This window comes from Periplaneta americana, chromosome 7, assembly GCF_040183065.1.
Source record: "Periplaneta americana isolate PAMFEO1 chromosome 7, P.americana_PAMFEO1_priV1, whole genome shotgun sequence".
NCBI lineage: Eukaryota > Metazoa > Arthropoda > Insecta > Blattodea > Blattidae > Periplaneta > Periplaneta americana.
In genome coordinates this window covers 34,877,424-34,903,286 of record NC_091123.1, presented here as the reverse complement: position 1 = coordinate 34,903,286, position 25,863 = coordinate 34,877,424, and the positions used below count along the sequence as shown (strand labels likewise).

The 25,863-nt window shown below is 34.0% G+C and overlaps 1 long non-coding RNA gene across 1 annotated transcript in view; it reads left to right on the top strand.

Annotated features, from left to right (window-relative positions):
* Positions 1 to 1,076: 1,076 nt before the first annotated feature.
* LOC138702691 (uncharacterized) overlaps positions 1,077 to 25,863 on the top strand; it is a 268,287-nt gene continuing 243,500 nt past the window's right edge. Inside the window, exon 1 of the long non-coding RNA XR_011332860.1 lies at positions 1,077 to 1,163. This is a non-coding gene — a long non-coding RNA (uncharacterized lncRNA). The remainder of the gene's footprint in view (positions 1,164 to 25,863) is intronic.

Genomic DNA, 25,863 nt, shown 5'->3' with positions numbered 1-25,863 from the left:
CTGATGGCCTTAACTACACCAGAATAAATAAATAAATAAATAAATAAATACTTCATTGTACTTGACATACTAGTAAAAATATTATTTACGTATTGATGCGTTGCAATGAACTATAATATGCATGTGCAAGACATGTAACGTGTATCATATTCGGATAACGTGTTTCAAGAAACTTAGCAGATTTCTTCATATAGCTTGCAGCATCTGTAACATAGAGTAACACATTTTCGAATTGCACACATGATGGCCATAGCAACTCCATAGCACTATCAGAAAGTTCACATATGGTGGAATAATTAACCCTCTCTAACACTTCACTCGTTAAGAGATAGGGTCTACAGCAACATTCCTCACTAAGGGCACCCACAACCACATTTGCAACGTGACATCCAACGGAGTCCATGCTTTCATCTATAGAAACCCATATCTTGTCATTTTGTAATTTACACTTCACGCAGACATTTCTCATATGCATGTTGCACATACTCCTTCCGCAGTGTTTGTTCTTTAGGAATTTGTCTTCCAGTGTACTTTTCTAAAAAACCACAGAGTTTCGCGTTTTCTAATTTGTTTAACGGAATATTTAAAGCAATAAACGCGTCACACATATCTTCGTAAAATGTTTGTTCAAGTAGTTGTGAAGGAGATTCCTGCTGTACCTTGCTTAAATTTTGTTGTCTGTTACATGCGCGTTTATGCTTATTGCTATTTATATACTTCTTAAAGTTGCATGCCATGTCGGCTACCAATTTCACGTGACACAATTCACAAAACAGTTAATTACCATGGATGGAAAACACATGTTCTCCATATTGACGAATATATTTCCTTAGTTGCTTCTATCTTGCGTACTTCTGGTCTCGGCATTCTAAAGACCCGTGTCGATTGCTTTTGACTGTGTTGTACTAAGCTGCGCCGGCACTACTCCTACCTGCACAGTGATGCGTGCAAGAGTCCTCGGTTCATAAACATTAGCTATACTACATCGCGCGTTTCCCTGTAAGCAATACTTTTTCCGGGGCCTGCTCATAATATTGTTGATTTCACATATTAGCAGAATTTTCTTCTCACCCGCAGGTTTGGACCACGATCGACGCTGCGAGCCGCTGCCCACGCTGCTCCCTCGAGTGCGTTACGCAGCGAGGATATATTTTTAATGAGAGGTATGTGGGTACACGCTGATATTAAATTTACAACGTTCCAGTGTTTGATGACAACTGTCAGGTATATAACCCGCCTCACGGGCCAAAAATTTGTATCACTAACAGCCTGTAGAGAGCACGCTCACTATCAATGACATGACAGCGCATTTGGATACTTTATTATGACCATCGGAGTAAATTTCCCAATAATTTGTTGTATTCATATTTTTCAGTCTGTCCACGTACAACCGTTTAAAGTGATGCAGACATCATGTTAAACTGAATGCCTGCACACAATTGTTGGCACATTAATTGCGTGTATTATAATTCTGCAATGCAATCATATCGAATGTGTAATATTTTCATCGTGTTATATTTTAGCTTCAATAGCCCATTCTTTTAGGTGTTTGTGAATGTAAAATAGATTTTTATTGGTTTCTGCTAGTGCTAATGACAATAATTAACATACTTTTGCAAAAATGTAGCTTTATGTACTTTAAATACCGTAATTTAATTAGAGGCATAGAGGTATTTCGTGTGGTTGGAAAAAACGGGAGGATATTAAGGACTGGTAATATTATTATTTATTTATTTATATATTTATTTATTTGTTTGTTTGTTTGTTTGTTTGTTTGTTTGTTTGTTTGTTTCTTTGCTTGCTTGCTTGCTTATTTATTTATTTATTTATTTATTTATTTATTTATTTATTTATTTATTTATTTATTTATTTATTTATTTATTTAATCTGACAAGATTAAGGCCATAAGGCCTTCTCTTTCATCCTACCAGATAGCACATATAATAGTACATTATGCAACGAGCAATAATGATAGTCATTAAGACGCGAGGATGTTTATGAAACGAGCGCAAGCGAGTTTCATAATTTTCATAGGAGCGTCTTAATCACCATTATAGGCAATTTTGATACGACTTTTTATGCTCGACCATATTTCTAACTTGAAATTATTCATAACTTTCACGTTATCTTATGTGAATGGGAAGGGAACTGACCTTGTGCAATCTCGTGAATTGTGAGATGTGCGCAGACGCGAAAGTATTGATTTTTTCCCCCGAAACGAATGTCGACGACCTTGATGTAATCTCGTTAAACTTGATATAACCTTGAAATTGAATTCGACATTGAAAAACGAGATGACAAATTGAATTTATTTCAATATTATTTACAATTAACGCTAATTATTATAGTAACAGAACATAACCTTCTGTGACAGTATTGGATTTCCAGGCTGCGTGACGTTTTGCTAGTTGTCTTTCGATTGCATATCCGAGAATAATCGAAAACCTGAACTTTAATGAATAGGTGTACTTTAGTAACATGCATTAAAGGACTGCTACCAGGTGTATTACATTTCGGCATGGGAGCATAAATACAAAAAAGAAATACAAACACTGATGAAAATAATACAAATTAAATTAAAGCCCTATAGAGGGTCAACAGGGTCGAAAGGACACTATAGAGTTCTCATCGAGCTAATACAATAAAAAAAGGAAAGAAAAATAGAGATAGCAATGATGATAGTGATAACTGATAATAATAATAATAATAATAATAATAATAATAATAATAATAATAATAAATACATTACATATTAATTGTCAATTTTACAAGAGCATTGTTGCAGTATTTACTATATGTCATGGGTTAAACCGTAGTTGCGCAACCTGACAGATGTTCAACAAGCAATTCCATGAATTAGAATGTGATTTTTTAATTTAAATTTGAATTTTGATATTGTCCGACAGTCTCTGACATGATCAGGACTCAGGGAGAGACTTCCAGAGACGTGGAATCGATATGCTGAAAGATGATGAGTAGAAGGATGTTCTGTGCAGAGGAATAGAGAGAAGGTACATGTTCCGGGTTCGAGGTAGTGAAAGGTAAACGCCGTTTAAACCTTACGTTCAGTTTAAACTCAAGATTTTCGTTCTGCTTCGTATTATAAACCTTAACTACAAATTAATCTTGAGTTAACTTGGGTTTAACTTGATCGACAGTCTTCTGCCGTTTAAACTGCAGCTAAATGCTCAACAGTGCAAGATGCGGGCTTCCGCTATACACATGCACAAGATAAATGTTTTCCAAAAACTTATGAGTGACGGTGAGGAAGTGATCAATATTACTGAACGACCACAACGACCAATGCATTACTTTTGCAGGCTCGAGGTATTCTTGCATTTTTTTGATTCAAACTCGTCTATGCTCTTCGAAAAAAAAAAAAAAGTAAGTTTAAACTTTCCAACAGTAGACTCATTTTTCCTTCACATTTTTTTTTTAAATTTCATCCAGTTCAACGAAAAACCTCTAAAAATGAATTCACAATCCATCTCTCACTTACGTAATTTTTTTTAGCTTTTTTCGGAAAATACTCAAAAACTGTTCGTTAAAATTGTGGAAACTTAATTGCTAGTCAGTATTTGTCTATAATACGTAGCTAAATTTTGCATGAGTTCTTTAATACTCTGCAGTTAATCAAATTTCTTTTTGTCATGTGATGTAGACATAAATCAAGTTTCGTTACAAATCCGCTGATTTTATCTCTGGCTGTTGTTATGTAAACATCTTTGTCTTGTAAATTAATATTCAAACGGTCTTACTAATAAAAACTCTATATACAGACGTTTAACTGTCTTATACAATGAATACCTCGTTTATAAGTCGTGTGTAAATTCCTTACTAATAACCAGGGAACGGATTTATATGGACTAAAAATATATGAAATATGTAAATATATATGTAGTTATTTTTACCAAAATATGGAATTAAATATGGATTTTTACCAAAATATGGAATTAAATATGGACTTAAAATTATAAAAAAATGACTATGTACGTTAAATATTGGTACATTTTAATCAAACTAAACAAAAAATATAATGGACGTACCTTATCTTCCAATGTAGTTTCAACAAAACACAATTTTTATTGTCTGTTACCATAACAATAGGTTACAAACATTTCTTTCAAGTGCTGAAAAGTGAATCTTCTTCTATTGTCTCTGAGGATAGATTTATACTGACTAAAAGAGCGTTCGACGTCACAAGAAGTAACTGGTACATAATTCAATTTCACAATGTCTGCTGGGGATAAGTCCAAGTTAATCTTCACTGTTGATTCACCACTCATCACAGCAACAACCTTTTGTAGTTCTTCATATCCAGGGTTTTTTGAAAGTACAGTGTCCACCTTAGCTCTTACTGCATCTGCAACTTTACCTCTACCACGATTCAGTTGTTCCACAGTACTATTTATAATTTCAAAACTTTCAGATAGTGAAAGGTGCCTATTTTGGAGACTTTTGAGCGTTTTTATGATGCATGAAAATGTATGCTGAATGTGAGCTAAGTCATTCTTCACACTTATGTCACAGGTAACTGTTTTCGCAGTATCAATTGAGACTGCATCTTCAGAGTCCAATGCAAGGAGAACATTGTTAATAGAGTCTATATGTTCGGCATAATATTCAACTGCTTCTAGCCATGTACCCCATCTAGTTAAAATTGGCTTTGGTGGCAATGGAATTTCAGGGTACATTTCTTTCAACACGTTAACTCTACTGGGAGCTTTGAGAAATACTTTTTTCACTGATGAAATCAACAAATCTACTTTAGGGAAATTGTCTCTGACCACTTCTGCCACACGATGAAATGCATGCGCCACACAAGTAAAATGAGTCAATTTAGGATATACAACAGATAATGCTTGTCCAGCTTTGACCATATAAGGGGCAGCATCGCTAATAAAGAATAACACATTATCGTACATAATACCCTTTGGCCACAGGATACCCATAGCTTCGTTGAACAGTTTAACTATAGTTTTGTTATTGCACTTTTCTAGAACATCACAATGTAAAAGAATTCGTTCAGAATATTGTTCACTTAACAAACCGATAACTACATTACCAACAAGTCTACCTTCTTTGTCGGGAGTCTCATCAATGGAAACCCAAATTGAACTATCTTTAATTTCATCTCTTATCTTCTGTATTGTCTCATCGTAGATGGATGGAGCATACGTCTTCCTAAGTGTTGACTCATCCGGGATTGTATGTTGAGTATATTTTTCAAGGAATTCCCTGAAGACCTTATTCTTTAGTTTGTAGAGAGGAATATCAGCAGAGATGAGAGAACGGCACAGGTCGATGTTAAACTCAGATCTTACATTCGATGTTGTTGGTTGTGTTAAAAACAATTGTCTCTGCTTGGAATTTAGTTGTTTGTTGGCCTGATGTTTACTAGTTGTAATGTGTTGTTGCACCAGGAACTTTTGTGTAGATGATACTGCACACTGACACAAATTACAAAATAATATTTTATTGTCAGTTGATAAACCATCTTCTTTAAATTCTGAAATGTAACTTGTTAGTTTTGATTTTAAATTGACTGAATGACGTACTTTTGGCATATTTACCGTCTTTATAGTATGATTTACAAAACTGAACCTATGTGTACTCTGACTGGCATTTAACTGTTGAGCTGCACAACTGAAGTCTGTTAAAAATTTTAAATTAAATTAGTACAGTTTTGTAACTTACTTTCCCATTGTTGATAGGACTGCTAATTTTCAAATAACTCTGATGTTAAAGGGATTACTGAACATGTGTTTAAATCTCTATTGTTGAAATGTATTTTTAAAAGTTAATGGAATTTTGTTTTGTTTTATTGTTAAACCTAATATAATATGGACTGTTTTATATGAAATATGGAAAATATATGGAAATTAACGAAAGTATGTACTAAACTCTAAAATATGGAAAAATATGGAAAATAAAAGTAGGATTTTTCAACCCTACACATTGTGAAACATAAAGATAATGCAAAATATAAATTATATTAGCTTTATAAGTAAATATGTATTTACATATAAATCCTTTCCCTGCTAATAACTAATACATACGTCGTGTATAACAGTAAAACTGTTACACAGCTACGTCATAGTTTCGTCATTACTTCATTACGAAAGATAATAGAATATCTGAGATTCTCTATTGCATCCGGCAGAGAGCTCTGGTGTGCCGTGTTAAGTATCGATAGTACAACTGGCTCTGATCGATTACCACACTATATTTTGGTCAAAGAGTACAAGTTATAGCAATATTAGTCTAATTATTCTATGCTCTTTGGTTTGTTCTTCTGTGGTTACAATGCAACCATCATCATAAAATGACAGTCGATACGAACAGCTGTTAGAGGGGTGGCCATTTTTTTTCTATATACAATGCTTAAACAAGGGATTTCGTGTATATAACTACTGCAAAGCAATTCCCATGTATAGTTACAGACTGTTAATACATCCATAGCTTATGCATGGTTTATTAGTAAGGTTTTCTCTCCCAAATCTGCATGTCTCGTATAAAAACTATACACTGTTTATTAGTAAGACCGAAAGTGTTTAAGTGTTCGAAAACATAAGCAAGGAAGTCCAATCTAAGAAATCAAAGAGAATTATTGTGAAATAGGTTTGCATATTCTGATTTATCGACTTGCATAAACCGGTAGAATAAAAGTTCTGCTCTTAACTGTAAAACTCTTTTCAATCCATCAATCCACAAAATCCGTCTTACTTTCGCATGATAAAGAATATTTTCATATAACTAACCGATTTCTTCGGAGCAGAAGAAAATATCAGACAGACGACATTAAGATATATGGATCATATGCGGAGACTAAGAGGAAGGCAGAAAATAGGAAAGATTGGAGAAAGCTGGGTTTGTAGTGAAAGACCTGCCCTTGGGCAGAATACTGATTGAGTAAATGAATGAATATATTCTAGGATATAAAATTAATTTATATTAACGTTGTATCAGATTATCTTTTTATAATGAATTGACAACTCTTAAATACCATTCCAGTAGAATGTATTTTTTACCGTCCGTAATATTTTTTTTTTACTTCTATGTCCTACCTAAACACGATTCTTTCCGATTACAGGGGACTTGTTTCGAGTGTTATCTAAGTAGATAGATAGATAAAGTGCATTTATTGATATATAATAAATTATACAAACTCATGTACACAAGATCCCTTGCACGAGCCTGTACGGCCATTCGTGCTTTAACTATGCACAGTTTGAACCTTCAAAGGAAACAAAAATAATACTACTAATAATAAAATAGTAAAACAACAGTTATTATTATTATTATTATTATTATTATTATTATTATCACCGTTATCATTAATTATCATAATTACAACTAATCTAACTTCATACCAAATTTCACAAAAATAATAAAAATAAAATAAATGTAAGATATGAAAGGAAAAAAAAACACACACAATGAAACATATAACAAATAAAGCACGCAATGAAACATATAACAAATAATCCAAATAATAAATATAAAGGTAATACATTAAAAAACATACACACGCAATAAAAAACAAATAGAGAAAAAAGACACAATAAATACAAAAAGAACATCCCCTAATTACCTCATTCGCTCAGTGTTAATACTACTCATTATAACACTAATAAATAACTTTTCCGCTTATTTCCTCGGTCCCCTCCCCTTGGGTCAGTTCCACCCTCAGCTGTCAGATAGGTAAGCATTTGCTTTCTCCTATATCGACGAAGTACTGTAATGAAATAGTCTCTCTGTGGCGTACTGTCACCTGGACCCACGCACAGTGCGACACTAACTCTATTGTCGCAGCCTCTCTTCTTTTCGTCGCCCGGTTCTTCCGAAGTGAGGCATGTCTATTGCGCGTCTGTAGGTTAATTGAGTGATCGATCGGTCTTATCCATCAATTAACACCAATAATGGCCTTGAAGTGTAGGCGCATGGATCTCTGAAAGGGACGCATCGGAACAGAAATCCCAAAACTCTTTGTTTGACACGAGTTCGCACATTTTTACCAAAGTGTAAAATCGAGTCAAATATAATCTAGCGAATCTTACTGAATTATTTCTTCGTCTATTTGTAACAGTTCCGCGTTTAAGAAGTGTCTGGCTCTCGGTTATTTTGTTGAGTGATTTTTGTAACTGAATAGGTATAAATTGGCTTCTTCCTTTGCTATTAATGAATAAATAATTCACATTTCTTCGTATTCAAGTAAAAATAGGGATGAAAAGGTTATCCTACTTATTGGGATAGTAGTATAGGGCGTCAAAAGGAAAATATCAATGACAAAGGAAGCTTTAATTCAAAAGGGAGTATCTTATGCGGACCTCTGGAGAAAGGACTAAGGAATAGACTAGATAAGTACTTTGACAGGTTTCCCAAAAACAAGGAATTGTAAGTACTTATAATCAATACAAATAGTTATGTAAAGGGATGGGCGTGTAGTGCCTCATAATGACTGTAGGGATGTATTGTTATGTTTGATAATCTACACATAGAAATGAAAACAATATCAAGAGAGTTCTAGAATGTTATTTCCAAATGAATGTGGAAAGAAATTATCCTCTGAGATATCAGAAATATTTGAAAATAATTTTTACAAATTTTTGTCAGAAAGCACTCATGGGCTTAGAAATAAGTTAATTAATTGCTTTCTAAAACACAGTATGAATGTGGAAGGTGTTTGCAATAGCTGCAGAAAATTGCTGGTATACAAGTATTTCAGTGTCCTTATAAAGGCACATGTAAAAAAAAAAATAATTTGTAACTTTGAAAAGCTGCAAAAATGTAAAATTGAAGAATATAAGACATAACTAATATATAGTGTTTAGTAAACTGTTCTTATACATTTTATGTTATATTATTGACTAAGACCACACCGTACACGAGCCTGGCTCTTACGGTAGTGGCTAGAAACATTTTTGTTTTATAAATTTAATTTGTACTCACTAGCTAGCTAATTAAATAAATAAATAAAATAAAATATGAATGCAATGTAAATTTATTGTACAAATTAAATAAATACTAAATGATTTGTTTCAAATGAGTAGGTACGCCTAATCTTTATTCATTTTTATAGTAATTTTCTCTCCAGCCCGTTTCTTCATTAAAACGCAGATTTCATTTTACAATTCATATAGAAGATAAGGGTACAAAAATAAAAAGAAAAACTTTGACCTTATTTATTATTACGTTTCTTAAATATGAAAGTAACATTTCTCTTTACGACTAAATATAGCCTATGTATTTGTTCTCATAGCGAACCACTAGATGGCATTGGCGCTGCTTCGCTAACAGTATGCGTGTTATTAGTCATTTCTTTCCACTATTGTAGTAGTAAGCTGTTTGATATAACCCATGTTCATATGACACTTTATGCTCAAAATGACCTACAGAACTGAATCCTAAAGCGCTGGTCACTTAGTGAATCACCCTTTATTCTTTCTTTTCATGCCTTACCATGTAACTTGCAACATTTTTCAATGATATACCTTATTTTCTATAATATTCTGTGTTGTATCAAGTTCAATGTGTCAGATTTTTAAAATAAAATACAGTAGAACCTCTATTATCCGTGGTAATGAAGGGGGTGGACTGAACGATTAATCGAAAAAGTCGGATAATCCATATCATAGAAGACTTTCATAAATTAAATGTTGCATAATGCAGTTTCGTAATTTTCTCCGTGGTCATGTGTTTTAACACATTAGGTAGTGGATCAGAAGTTTTAAGTATAATAACTCTGTTGAAAGAGTGGGTGAAGAAAGAATAATGCTGAAACTGATCAGGAAGAGAAAAAGGAATTGTCTGGGTCACTGGCTGAGAAGAAACTGCCTACTGAAGGATTCACTGAAAGGAATGGTGAACGGGAGAAGATTTCGGGGCAGAAGAAGATATCAAATAATAGACGGCATTAAGATATATGGATCATATGCGGAGACTAAGAGGAAGGCAGAAAATAGGAAAGACTGGAAGATGCTGGGTTTGCAGTGACAGAATACTATGAATGAATGAATGTCAATGACGGGTTTCTAAGGGTCAAGAAAACTTCCTATGATGGATTTCCGTGGAAAGATAGGAAAAGTATAGGTCTTATGTTATATATTTAAGGGGAGGCAAAGGTGAAATTTTCGAACAAAACTGAAGAAAAAATGAAAATTTGGTTTTTTCCATTTTTATTAGCTTTATGCTCGACCATGCCGAAATGTACTAATTATACATCTGGTAGCAGTCCTTTAATGCATGTCATTAAAGTACACCTACTCATTAAAGTACAGGTCTTCAGCCAATGATAACTCAGCTTACATGTGTTCAGCCAATGACAAGTCAGCTTTGTACCGTTATAAAACCTCAGCCAATGACAAGTCAGCTTTGTACCGTTATATAACCGCAAGTATCGATTATTCTCGGATATGCAATCGAAAGAGAATTAGCGAAAAGTCACGAAGGCTGGAAATCCAATACTGTCGCGGAAGGTTATGTTCTGTTACTATAATAACTAGCGTTAATTGTAAATGATATTCAAATAAATTCAATTTGTCATCTCGTTTTTCATTGTCGAATTCAATAATCAAGGTTATAATATTATAATATTATCAAGTTTAACGGGACTACGTCAAGGTCAATGACATTATTGTTCCTCGGAAAAAATCAATACTTTCGCGTCTGCGCACATCTCACAATTCACTACCTAGAACAAGGTCACTTCCGATCTTGTCAGTTACAAATAAAATGTATACATCTGAATACCGGTAATTTCAAGTTAGAAATATGGTCGAGCATAAAAAGTCGTATGAAATTCGCCTATAATGGTAATTAAGAAGCTCGTATGAAAATTATGAAACTCGCTTGCGCTCGTTTCATAAATATCCATACTCGATTCTTAATTACTATCATTATAGGCTCGTTGCATAATGTACTATTATTTCATATTCCGATTTAGTTTTTGATTTTGTGCCCTTTAAAAGTATGAAATTAAAACCAAGATAACTGTATTGCTATATCATTCCCATAATAAACCAATACTTATCATTATTTATATACCTTCTCTGAACATATAAATAAAAAGAAATATTGAAAATGTCTTACAATATGGTGCATGGAGCATTTTATATCAAACGATATAAAGTTTTATAAAATTATTAATATTTACAGAACTATTGTATTTAGAAAGTTGAAACTTGGTATGTCCATTGCTAATAACATACTTAATATCCATGATCAATTTCAAACAAATCGGATAAATTTTGCGGATTTTGAAATATTTACCTCTGCCTCCCCTTAAGTAATTTATACACTTTATTCTTGTTTTTTATTAAATCTCGCATAGTTAACTCTAATCTCGTATTCCGATGTGAGATGAACCACAGTTTCTCTTTTCCAAAACCAATCAATTATATGGACTTCCCTTTGATACTTAGCACAAATGTATTCTTTTGGCACTACTGGAAGGCGTTTTTCAGAGAAATTAAAGAGGTCACTCGAACAGTAGATCGTAATGTGTAAGGGCAAAGGCTTTTAATATCACTCTCTATAAAAAATACGTACTAATGTATTGTGTAGTAGGGTAAACTGTTGTACCTTTAAACACTTTTCACATTTCATTTTTTTTAATTTTGGGAAATGAAATTTTTTAAATGAAAAAATGCTTGAAATAATTATTGAAGATTCTTTTATAACTTCCTGTATGTATGTTCCTGTTTTACCATCTATTAAGGATGGAAAAAATAAAATGAAGGGATATGTAATGTGTTCAAAGGTACAACAGGTTCGCGTACCTTGGAACATTCCCTCTTGTAAGTTGGAACACATGACATATAGATTGGAATATAGCTGTAAAAACTGGCAATCATATTTAAAATGTATTTGCCATCATAAACCAGAGCAGGCTTCTCTGAATGAGATTTTATTTCCTGGAAGAGCAATAACTGATTCAACAGCTTTCTTCATGGCATCCGGATCAACTGGAGGGCCTCTTAACTCCGGACTTACTTTGTGACATGATCTTAAAAGAAAAACAGAAACGGGTAGTATCGTGTACTTTGGAAAATGTACAGTGGTACAAGAAGTTTTGTGTTCAAAGGTACAAGAGGGTGCACGTTTAAACAAATATGGCTCCCAAAACTAGAGATTCGAATAAATCATGGAAATTAAAATATGTTATTACTCACCTGATGATAGGGAACACATCGTACTTGAAAGATATTAACAAATACAATCTGGTTTCGTGTTAGAAAACATATATCAATGAACGAAATGTTTGCTTGTGGTACTAAGAAAAATTCTTTTGTCCACGGAACTCACATTTTACAATAAATCAAACTGAAACTACGACCAGAGCTACTTAGCGGCTTTCTCTACAATCTACTTCAGTCTGAGTCTTCTAGGTAGCAGCAAAAATTAAAAAAACAAAAAATGTTCAAAGGTACACTATGCTAAAGGTACAACAGTCTCCCCTACTCAATACTTTTTCTGCAACAAAAAAGGGAAATTATTAAATAAGTATATAATAAATTTTCAATCTTAAGACATATCAACTTGCAAATGTTTATTTGCTATTTAATAAGATATATGAACGTTTTCGCCGTTTGGGGCATCTTCAGATATAACAAAAACATATAATCTGAACCTATAATAATAATAATAATAAATTATGCAAATAACAAGAATTAAGAACGATGTATGTATGCAATGCATGAGATTCATGAGCTTTATGTAAAATGTGAAATAATACAGGATAATTGTTGATATAATCTTTAGATTTGAAATTGAATTGGACGAATATTTTATACATATAGCTCATGTTACAAATAAAATATACAATTATGATTAAATTTGTCAATAATGTTAAAATTTATAATGATGATTCATAAAATAGATTTTAAGAATAGTCATTAGTTGAGAATTGTCGTAGGGTATACGATAATTTGCGTAGATGATGTTCGTGTGTTATGTATTTCATCTGAAAATTGAGATGGAGAAATAATAATAAGTGCAAAATATATGCAAGTTATTATATAGAGACACAGATAATTATTATAAGTAGAGCAGTGCAAAGGGAGCAGTTTTTCGACACAACGGCAACAGGGCAAGGGTTGTAAATTTACCTTGTGTACCCGCAGAGGTCTGACTCTGCGGTACACAGGATAGCTGCAAGCAGTAGGTACAGCTTAGTAAAGCAAACGTCAATACTGAAGGAACATAAGAACAGTTCGGTTCTAGTATTACGATGCCTAAGGGGGAGAAAATTCGTTCGGCGAAGTTTAAGAGACTTATTTCCGAATACGGTGATATTTTTTTGTTGCAGCGAAGATAAACTACTCTGCAAATTGTGTAAAATATCAGTTTCAGTAAATAGAGCATGTAATATTCTAAGACATGTAAATAGGGATGTACACAAACGTGCCCTCATGAAGTTGAAAAAAAAATGGTCATAGTTCTTCATCCGTGTTCCATGAAGAAATGTGTGATGCGTTTTGTTAAGCATTCAAGAAGATATGTCCTGGTGTATCTCTTCCTCCTTCTCCTATACTTACTCGATGGGATTCTTGATTGAAGGCCTGCATTTATTACTGTAAATATTTCGATCAGGTCCAGAATGTTATTCAATCATTTGATGTGAAAGATGCATTTGCAATACCACTAGCCCAACGTCTGTTGGTTGATTCAAGCATAAAACAACAATTGGAATACATTGAATCGAATTACGGGTTTATTCGTGATTGCATAACAGCTTTAGAAAAGTCTGGTACAAAACTGGTTGATCAGTTTTTCCTATTGCGAAATATCTGGAGGAAAGTGACTCAGGTAGACGATAAAATTGCTAAAATAATATCTGCGAAAATAACAAATATGTTGAAAAAAAAAATGGTGGATATTATAAACTTTGCAAGATTAGTGACAGTATTTCTGGAGATAAGGATTCCTTTGAAGAACTAACAGAAGTTTAAAAAAATGTTGCACAGGATTTTACGTATGCCCCAGTTGTTTCAACAGACGTAGAAAGAAGCTTCTCCACATATAAGGCCATGCTATCAGATAGACGATAATCGTTTTCTGTTAATAACTTACAAATGTCATTTGTTGTGCACTGTAACAATATTTGGAAGAAAAGTGATAACGTATAACATGTGCATTAATAACTCACACTCATTGTAAGGAAAAGAAAAAGACAAAAAACAATAGTTCAAGTTCTTTTGCGAATAGAATATCATGAACCCGTTACAAATAAACAGTGATTTTGTTTGCGTTCTGTATGAAATCATACATGTAAAGTATATATTATTTGTTTAGGATGAAATGGTTAATTAGTTTTGCAATTTTGATATCTTATTAAAGTATCTGTAGAAAATTAATTGCAGAAACGTTAGGGAACTGTGTCATTTCTATTGTGTCGTCTGTACGTCAACACATCGTGTACATGACCGTCGCTTGTACACAGGGAACACGCCGAGTAACGTTGGAACCCTTGCTATGATGCCATTCTGTCTGTCATGTGCTCCGTCTGCACCGCTCTAATTATAAGACTACTTACTGAAAAACGTGCTAATGAACTAAATGTTATTTTATGTCGGAGAATTACTGTTTCAATTTATTATCTGACTGGATGACATCTTATTGATTATAAATGACTGTTACGTGCAATCAGATTTGTTGAGATATTATTTGAAATGAATGCTCGTTGGTTATGGATGTCTTAGAGTATACGATGATTTTCGTAGTGGATAAATCGTAAGTTAAGTATGAATTTCAATCATTCACTGAAAGTTAAGTAGAGAAAATCAACATATAAATTCTTAATAATTAGATGAGCTATAATACCAAATATATGCAAGTGATTTAAGGCAGCGATAATAATGCATTGCATACATACATTGCTCTTTATTCTTGTTATTTGCATAATTTATTATTATTATTATTATTATTATTATTATTATTATTATTATTATTATTATAGGTTCAGATTATATGTTTGTGTTATATCTGAAGATGCCCCAAACGGCGAAAACGTTCATATTAAATAGCAAATAAACATTTGCATGTTGATATGTCTTAAGATTGAAAATTTATTATATATTTATTTAATAATTCATTAGGCATATTGAAATATAAAACTGAATTGTAAAAAAAAAAAAAGGAAAGAATGACAGATGGATAATCACAATCGGTTAATAGGGTGACGGATAATCGGGGTTCTACTGTAAAGAAATATGTAATTAAATTATTTTGAAGGAAGCGAGGTTAGGGTGATAATAAGATGTGTGGTAACATTGAATCACCGCTACCAAACTAATTTCTCCGCTCTGTTAATTTAGGGAATTGTTAAAGAGTCTGGCAACGTGCGCTCGTCTGATCGCGACTAGGTCCGTCGGTTTAACACTGTCTATATAACACACGGGCCGCGGTTGTCTCTGGACGGTCTGCAGCATTTCCTCGGCCAGGGGGGTGAGAGCGCCATAACCTATGTTTTGTGGGTTGTATTTGACACCAGGGCTGCTCAATGATACGGTCTGTCTACTCGAGACGAGCCCCTCTGTGCGGTCTCCGTGGTGGCATAAAAATGTCGCCACTAGAAGACAGTAATATACTTAACTGCCCTCGCTCTACCGTGACATGGTACAAGTGTGTACGTGTGTGTGTGTTTCTTTTATTGCGAAGATATTGGATAAGTTGTCAGAGGGCAGCTCACTTCTTCTGTATTAATAAATTAATTTGCCACAACACTGCTACGAAAACGGGCAAGAGGACTTCTTGAAGGCTAACAGATGTTAAGTTTTTATTACACATCACTATGGCTCAGGCGTATCTCAGTTATATGAAAGAGACTGCTAACTGAAATTTTAGATAACAAAAATGATGTGAAGTACTTTTCTTTTATTTTGGTCCGGTCTGTCAGTTTGCTCCTTTGCCACATCGTCATTTCGATTAATTTTTTTCAGCAACCAGCGTTATGTTTTATGTTACTGTCATTAGCAAAATAAATACATAAACTACAAAAAAAAAATCGTAATAACAGTAAGAGCGAAATGTAGGTGTGTTTAGATACTTGTAAGCCTAAGAGTTAAACAATTACAAATTAGAGTTAAATAAGAAATTTTGGAAGAAAATGTATATATTAATAGTACATTATGCAACGAGTCTATAATGATAGTAATTAAGACGCGAGTATGTTTATGAAACGAGCGCAAGCGACTTTCATAATTTTCATACGAGCGTCTTAATTACCTTTATAGTCAAGTTTCATACGACTTTTTATGCTCAACCATATTCCTAACTTGAAATTATTCATAAGTATCCATGTTATTCTTATATGACTGAGAAGCGGAACTGACCTTGTGCAATGCCTCGTAAATTGTGAGATGTGCGCAGACGCGAAAGTATTGATTTTTTCCGAGAAACAAATGTCGACATTGACCTTGATATAATCTAGAGAGTAAAATAAACATTAATCTTGATATAATCTTGAAATTGAATTTAATTGAATGTTATTTACAATTAACTCTAATTATTATAGTAACAGAACTAACTTTATTTCAAATATAGGTGATTTATTGTGCAGTTGGTGAAATCTCGCGCTAGTTGTCTTTCGATTACATATCCGAGAATAATCGATACTTGCGCTTTCATATTGCTACAATGATATTTTCTGATTGGTGGAACACCTGAACTTTAATGAATAGGTGTACTTTAATGAAGTCCATTAAAGGGCTGCTACCAGGTGTATAATTATTACATTTCGGCATGGTCGAGCATAAAAATAATAATAATAATAATAATAATAATAATAATAATAATAATAATAATAATCTACAAAAGTTATATTTGAAAAAAGATCATATTATAGAGACGAAAAGCAGATTTTTGATAATCGGTTTCTTAAAGTAGTCAATGTCTGACACCCTTTTTACACTATGTACACTAGAATACGCCATTTTTACTATGTCCGCTATTATAAAGAATATAGCCTTACATATCGAACATATTTACACTACTATACACTATTTACAAAATAAGTAGGCTATAGTATTATTAAATAAAATACCTTGCATTACAATACACAACACTGTACATAAAAATTTAAATAATGTGTGATCAAAGTAGATCTACTGTACATTCTTTATGACAATTTAAATTTCGGAATATGTATGATAAGAACTTTCTTGTGTTAAATTTTAACGTACCTTATTAACATGTTTCGACCTATTTTGGGTCATCTTCCGAAAACATGTTAACATGTTTCGACCTATTTTGGGCCATCTTCCGAAAACATGTCGAAACATGTTAACAAGGTACGTAAAATTTAACACAAGAAAGTTCTTATCATACATATTCCGAAGTGATACAGTGCTAAAAGTTGTGTAATCAAGATGTACAATTTAAATAGTAAAAATAGCGATTCTAGTGTACACCGTGTAAATAATATAAATTGTAAGTGTTAGTGTAATTGTTAAAGTAGTTCTTGTTTTGTTCTGCCCAACTTGACCAAATAGAAGTCGCGTGAGCAACCAGTAAAATATTTTTATCCTGCCAATGGTCTGAGAGGCCTCATTTCTACAGCTTCTTTCTTTTCTTTTGTTTTCTTTTTCAGTTGAAGCCCAAACCTCAAATCAATAGACTAATGATAGTATGATAAGTACTTTATAAAATTTTTAAATTGTTTCCTTTCTAACTTTATTACAAAGTGTTCCTTTAATAGTTCCACCAGCTGATGGAATTTAGAAAGTTTCGTTTCTTCATCAGATGTTCTGTCATATTATGTAATACAGCCAAGGTAATTAAAATTTTTAACTTGTTTTGTAGGCTCATTATTTATTATTATTTTTTATTATTGGTTTCGTTTTCTTTGTCGAGATCTTCAGATAATATGTGTTGATATGGAAACTTACTTCTAAATGTGGCATAAAATGTTAATATGATTCGGTTTAAAACCTTATAAATAATTGATCATGGTCGATACGAGAGTAGATATATCTTCTAAAGGACTCAGTTTCTAAACGTTCAGTGAATTCCACAATTATAGAAACCCGTTATTTCTCTAATGTGATTCTGATGTTTTTGTTCTAATGAAAGTTCTCAGTGACTGGATTTGAGACCAGAGACCATGACAAGAATGATAATTATCTGAGGAGAAAAAGAAAAATCCTGAAAGAGATGAAGAAGGGAAGAAAATGTTAGCGGAGCGAGGGGTAAATTTCTGCTCTATGAGAAGTCTTGCTATATAGGTTTAACCGAGTGCAAAAAGGGGGAGGCAGATCTTCCATCCTCTTCCTCCAAGGATAGAAGAGTTTCGCGTCATTTGACGTCTCTCGCAGTCACTAAAACTGTGTCTCCTGGCTTCCTCTGGGCTAAACAAGGTATATAATAGAAATTTGCATTGAGAGCAACTCTTCTACGGTGTTTTTAATGCCATTTTCGCGAGAAGGCAGCAGCATCAAGCGGTTTTACGCATCTCTGAAATCCAATATCAAAAACACGAAATTGCTGCCAGGATTGTGGATAGCCACTACACACACAGCAAGTCAGAAAGTTAAATTTTTGGAATGAAGATTGGAGTGGATGTAACTGAGTGCGAGGAGCAAGATGAAAGCGAAGTTGAACGAGAAAAGTGCTGGGTGACTGGGGGATGGGGTGCTAAGAAAATGAGAAAAAGAGGAGATGAGAAGGAAGTTATGAAGAAAAGGCTTGTGCGGAAGGGGTGCATAGCCAGTGGTGAACGAACGTTGCTTCTGGTGAGTTAATCATTTATGAAAAATTCATGGAGCTATCTCACCCATTCTCTCAGCGCCAGGAATCCAGAACAGGAATGGCCAGGTGCAGGGAAATGTGTTTGTTTCTTTGTTTCTCTTTTGTTTTTGTTGTTTTTTCCTTTATCACTGGAGTGGGAGAAGTTAGTAAGACATTACAAATTGAAAAACATGTAGTGCATTTTTAATAGTAAATCGACCCATATGAATCGCCAGCACACGCGTTTGGATATATTTTACCCCAACAATATTCAAAAGCACTTTCAACAGTGACTAAATGTTTTTATTGTCTTCATATTCAAGGTGCGAATTAACGGGGGCGATGGGAGAATTTCCCCCCTGTTGGAAAGTTATCCCCCTCTAATAAATTTATACTTACATCCCTGCCAGGGATAACTTCTATCCCCCCTCACAGAATATAATTGTTTTAATACGAGTATACTTTATAAGGTAAGCGTTCACTACATCGTATCGCACTCATCGGACGAATCGCACGGACCAGAAAAAGACAATCTTTGCTGTAATTGTTATGTAACCGTGTTCACTACATCGTGTCGCACGCATCGCCTCTCGGCAAATCCGTCCACGTTTCTCGGATGAGCAACTTTTCCGATGCGTGCGATCATGGCCTCCTTTAATAAGTCAATTTTAATTGGTCAACTGTTACTATTATGTTGTGCCATGTTCAGTGTCGCGCCAAAATAGCAGACGGAAAACTTATTTCGCGTGTAGAAAATTGCAAATAATTATATAATTTGAGGCGTTCCCATTACAGTAATCAAGTCATTTCTTACATATATATTATGTAACCAATATTTCTTTCGTTTCTTCCTCTTCCATTAAGACGCATGAAGCAATTACAAATTCTTATTCGCTAACAGACGTAATTAATAGACCTAACCTCAAACTCCTCTGTTTTCAGTAATGTCAATATCGTACGACGCCATGTTTTAAACAGCTTATAGGGGAATCCGATGAGGCGATGAGGTGGAGCCGTTACAGTGAACGCACTGCACTTAAAATATCCGTTGCGTGCGATTCGTACGAGGAGTGCGATACGATGTAGTGAACGCTTACCTATAAAGTACAGTACAAAGTAAACAAAAAAAATAATATTGATGTATTATCATCACTGACAAGCTGACAAAAATCAATAACTTAGGAATTACAGATCTTATCTTAAGCCTGTCCATGGATATAATTATTATTATGATCAAGATGCAAGACAAGCAACTCAGTGCAACCCAGCGTTGAGCCGTATCGAATGAGGATAATAATAATTTTATGTATGGTATTCTCTATCTAACAATCTATCCCTCCCTCATTTGAAATCTTAATTCGCACCCTGTTCATATTTATAGTACTGCTCAAACAAATATTGTGCATTGTTGTGACATATTATTGGTGTAGTTCCATTTTAGTTTCTAGTGTTCTCAGGTTGGGGTGAAGTTTTATCCCACGAGTGTATTTATGTAAAGTAAAATAATTTCACTTTTAAAATCTCAAGATAAGGGAACTGTATTTACACCCATACTTTCAACTCAATGGCAAAATAAAATCCACAAACTTGGCAAATTAGTAATAATAATTGACTTGATGATGACTATGTAGAGTATATTGAAGAAGATGAACATGATAGCAATAATGATTATTTATGAGATAGTGGCCACAACAGTATATCAGGACTAGAATACATGGAAACTGATGATGATGGTGATTTATGAAGATGAAGATGATTCTATAATACATAATGTAGGTAAGGATGGTCATTCCTGGCAAAAAAATTAACCTTCTCGAGACAGGAGAACAGATCATTCATCTACTTGACAGCAACGGAAATGCTCGTGAAGCCAAATTACCATTTGAAGTTTGTTTTTTTCCTTATTTATGATGACATTATAGAAGTCACTGTGAATTCCACAAATATCTATACACATTTAATTATAGGACGATTCAGCCAGGAACATAATGCTTTATCATCAAATCCAGCACAAATAAAGGTACTTAGAACTCTTGTACTTTGTTGGGAGCGTAAAATGTTACCTTCAAAACGCCAAAGATCTCTGGGCTAAAGATAGGACAGGTAGCTCAAGAAAGTCATTCAATGGTCATTGTGGAAGCTACCCGAGGAGTAAAGTTCGTAAAACTATGAACAACAAGCATTGATTGCTAACTGAATATTTCGAAGGAAAATGGGAAAGTGTTTGAGAGGAATAATATATTTTGGAAGGGCGGGAAGGGACAAGCTTCAGCATTCCAGCTAATGCGATATATTATTGCAGCAAAGCAATTTTCTGTATTGTACTATGCGCACATGACTTCATTACTAAATAATCAATTGCAATGCGATCCAATTCACGGATAATCCGACCACTGACTTTTCCTCCTTTCGCGTTTCGGTGCAGATGACCAGCGAAACACAAAAGAGCACTCTGGCACGCAGAATTGTGGTCAGTGATCTACGTAACTCGGTTTACTCCAGGGGTTAACAAGCCACTGTGCCATTGTCATTGCCAACAACAGTAACAGCAAGTAAAATTTTGGCATAGGAAGTTGCCCAAGGCATTATAATATTATTTTAGTTGACAGTATCTTTAATTGCGTCAAAATACAACGTGGTCGACAACAAGAAGTATAATTTTGACGTAGAAAAATGTCCAAGACATTATAGTATTATTATAAAGATGCCCAAGACATTACAGCATTATTTTATTTGACGGAATTTTCAATACGTGGGCTAATACCACAGGTACGATGTCAACATAGAAAGATGCCCATTATAGTATTATTCGAAACATGCCAAAGACATTATAGTATTATTTCATTCGACGGAGTTTTCAGTAGCGTCAAAATACGTGGGCATAGAAATATGCCCAAGGTATTAAATTGTTTCAACAATCTCGAAATACAACGTGAGCTAACAAGGATAATTAAGTATAAGTTTGGCATAGAAAGATGCCCAAGACATTATAGTATTATTTCATTTGACGGAATTTTCAACGCCAAAATACGTGGGCTGTTATCAATAGGTACAGTTTCGACATAGAAATATGCCCAAGGCATTAATTTATTGTTTCAACAATCTCGAAATACAACGTGAGCTAATAAGAATAATTAAGTATAATTTTGGCATAGAAAGATGCCCAAGACATTATAGTATTACTTCATTTGACGAAATTTTCAACGCCAAAATACGTGGGCTGTTAACAATAGGTACAGTTTTGGCATAGAAATATGCCCAAGGCATTAATTTATTGTTTCAACAATCTCGAAATACAACATGGGCTAACAAGAATAATTAAGTATAATTTTGGTAAAGGAAGCTGCCTAAGACATTATAGTATTATTTCATTTGAAAGAATTTCCAACGCCAAAATACGTAGGCTGTTAAAAATAGGTACAATTTCGGCATAGAAATTTGTTCAAGACATTAAATTATTGTTTCAACAATCTCGAAATACAACGTGGGTTAACAAGAATAATTAAGTATAATTTTGGTATAGGAAGATGCCTAAGACATTATAGTATTATTTCATTTGACGGAATTTCCGACGCCAAAATACGGGGGCTGTTAACAATAGGTACAGTTTCGACATAGAAATATGCCCAAGGCTTTAATTTATTGTTTCAGCAATCTCGAAATACAACGTGAGCTAATAAGAATAATTAAGTATAAGTTTGGCATTGAAAGATGCCCAAGACATTATAGTATTACTTCATTTGACGGAATTTTCAACGCCAAAATACGTGGGCTGTTAACAGTAGGTACAGTTTTGGCATAGAAATATGCCCAAGGCATTAATTTATTGTTTCAATAATCTCGAAATAGAACGTGGGCTAACAAGAATAATTAAGTATAATTTTGGTAAAGGAAGCTGCCTAAGACATTATAGTATTTTTTCATATGACGGAATTTCCAACGCCAAAATACGTAGGCTGTTAACAATAGGTACAGTTTCGGCATAGAAATATGTTCAAGACATTAAATTATTGTTTCAATAATCTCGAAATACAACATGGGCTAACAAGAATAATTAAGTATAATTTTGGTAAAGGAAGCTGCCTAAGACATTATAGTATTATTTCATATGACGGAATTTCCAACGCCAAAATATGTAGGCTGTTAACAATAGGTACAGTTTCGGCATAGAAATATGTTCAAGACATTAAATTATTGTTTCAACAATCTCGAAATACAACGTGGGTTAACAAGAATAATTAAGTATAATTTTGGTATAGGAAGATGCCTAAGACATTATAGTATTATTTCATTTGACGGAATTTCCGACGCCAAAATACGGGGGCTGTTAACAATAGGTACAGTTTCGACATAGAAATATGCCCAAGGCATTGATTTATTGTTCCAACAATCTCGAAATACAACGTGGGTTAACAAGAGTAACATCATCATCTCTATTGCAAATAATCCAATTATATTATTTGCCTTCAACAATTAACTTTCTTTTTTCTTTAATATTTCAAATCACATTATACTGTACATGTTTATTGTATTCAGGACCCTTGTGGTCACTCAAATTCTTCGAGCTGATGTCTTTAATGAATAAATAAAATAATTTGGTATAGGAAGATGCCCAAGACTTTATGATATTATTTTATTTTACAGCAACTTCAACTGCGTCAATATATAAAGTTGGCCGACAACAAGAAGTATAATTTTGGCACATAAAGATGCCCAAGATATTATGGTATTACTTTCATTTGACGGAATTTTCAACAGCGTCAAAATACAACAGGGGCTAATAACAATGCGTACAATTTCGGCATATGAAGGTGCCCAAAGCATTAAATCACTGTTTCAACAATCTCGAAATACAACATGAGTTGACAAGAATAATTATAATTTTGATATAGGAGGATGTTCAAGGCATTATAGTATTATTTTATTTGAAAATATCTTTCATTGCCTCAAAATACAACGTAGTCGACGACAACAAGAAGTATAATTTTGGCATAGAAAAATGTCCAAGACATTATAGTATTATTAGAAAGATGCCCAAGACATTACAGTATTATTTCATTTGACGGAATTTTCAATAGCGTCAAAATACGTTTACTAATAACACAGGTACAATAATTTCAGCATATAAAAATGCCCAAGACTTTATAGTATTAGTATAAAGATGCCAAAGACATAGTATTATTTCATTTTAAGGAATTTTCAATAGCGTCAAAATACGTGGGCTAATAACACAGGTACAATTTCAGAATATAAATATACCCAAGACATTAAATTATTGTTTCAACAATCTCAAAATACAACATGAGCTAATAAGAATAATTAAGTACAAATTGGCATAGAAAGATGCCCAAGACATTATAGTATTATTTTATTTTACAGCATCTTCAACTGCGTCAAAATGTAAAGTTGGCCGACAACAAGAAGTATAATTTTGGTACGTATATAAAGATGCTCAAGACATTATGGTATTACTTTCATTTGACGGAATTTTCTACAGCGTCAAAATACAACGTGGGCTAATAACAATGCGTACAATTTCGGCATAGAAAGGTGTCCAAAGCATTAAATCACTGTTTCAGCAATCTCGAAATACAACATGAGCTAACAAGAATAATTATAATTTTGATATAGGAGGATATTCAAGGCATTATAGCATTTTTGACAGCATTTTCAACAGCGCTGAAATACGTCCACTAACAACAAATACAATATAGATATGGAAACATGCCTAAGACTGTAATATATTTTGACGGCGTTTTTCATATACGTGGGCCTTCAACAACAACAGCAGCAGCAACAACAACGACAAAAATATAATTTTGACGCAAGAAAATACCCTTTGTATTACAGTATTTTCATAATATTTCAATTGACGAAGCTCTCAACAGCACCGAAATTTTTCTTGGGCGATAAATAGCAGACAGTGCTTGGGATAGTAGTTTTTACGTGTCGTAAAGCTACATCACGGAACCCACAGAGTTACTTACTTCCCGAAGGAAGCCATGCTAAAATTTTATTACACTTTAATTTCATCTTCCTCGGCCGAGGTTTCAACTCTTGAATCTATTATCCAATGACTATTTTTCGTGCACTTTATTTTTCGTAGAGCTTTATTTTTAAGAAGATTTTTTGCCATCGCTCCGCTTTCACGCGGGGTTGTGTTCCTGCACAGACTGTACGCGTTCCATCCATCGTGACACAGACCAAAAGAAACACAGTTTAAAATCACTGTGATCTGTGTCCCCTTCTTTACAGATCTCGCAAAGTGTGGCAGGAATGACGACAGGGAAGGCGAAATGTCGAAACAAACTTTTTGAACTGTGAGTGGCGGGGATCTATGTTAACCTTGATGTCAACAACCTGGTACCGCCCCAGCCCTGTTCTACACGCGATTGCACTGTCAGAATGCACCCCCAGCGTCAGCTAGATGTCCAACATAGATAATTCAAACGGGAACGGGCCGATAAACCAATGTTTCGTCTTTGAGGAGCGAAAGAGATAATGGACTATATGCCAAAGTTTAAGATGTTTACCAATATAGAGTCATTAACTATGAAAACTATAATTTTAATATAAGGAACGTATCTCGCTAATAATGGTTTTAAAGCAGCGGTGGCGAAAAAGTGATCGTGCGCCGAGCCACTGTGTAACCTGCAATGTTTTTTATATTTATTTTAGTAGGTTATTTTACGACGCTTTATCAACAGCTTAGGTTATTTAGCGTCTGAATGAGATGAAGGTGATAATGCCGGTGAAATGAGTCCGGGGTCCAGCACCGAAAGTTACCCAGCATTTGCTCATATTGGGTTGAGGGAAAACCCCGGAAAAAACCTCGACCAGGTAACTTGCCCCGACCGGGAATCGAACCCGGGCCACCTGGTTTCGCGGCTAGACGCGCTAACCGTTACTCCACAGGTGTGGACATCTGCAACGTGCATAGCACCTATGGAGGGAGGCGGACAGCCGAAGGGGAAGTGAAGCAACTGTCTAACTTATTAACGGATTTTCATTTTCCTTACGTCAAGCACTTAAATATAATTTTATACAGTACAAGACTGCAGTAGTAATATGCGTTACAAGAGCGGTATGTTGAAGTTTTCATGTTCGAGGAAAAGTTTGAAAAAGCGAAACGTAGTT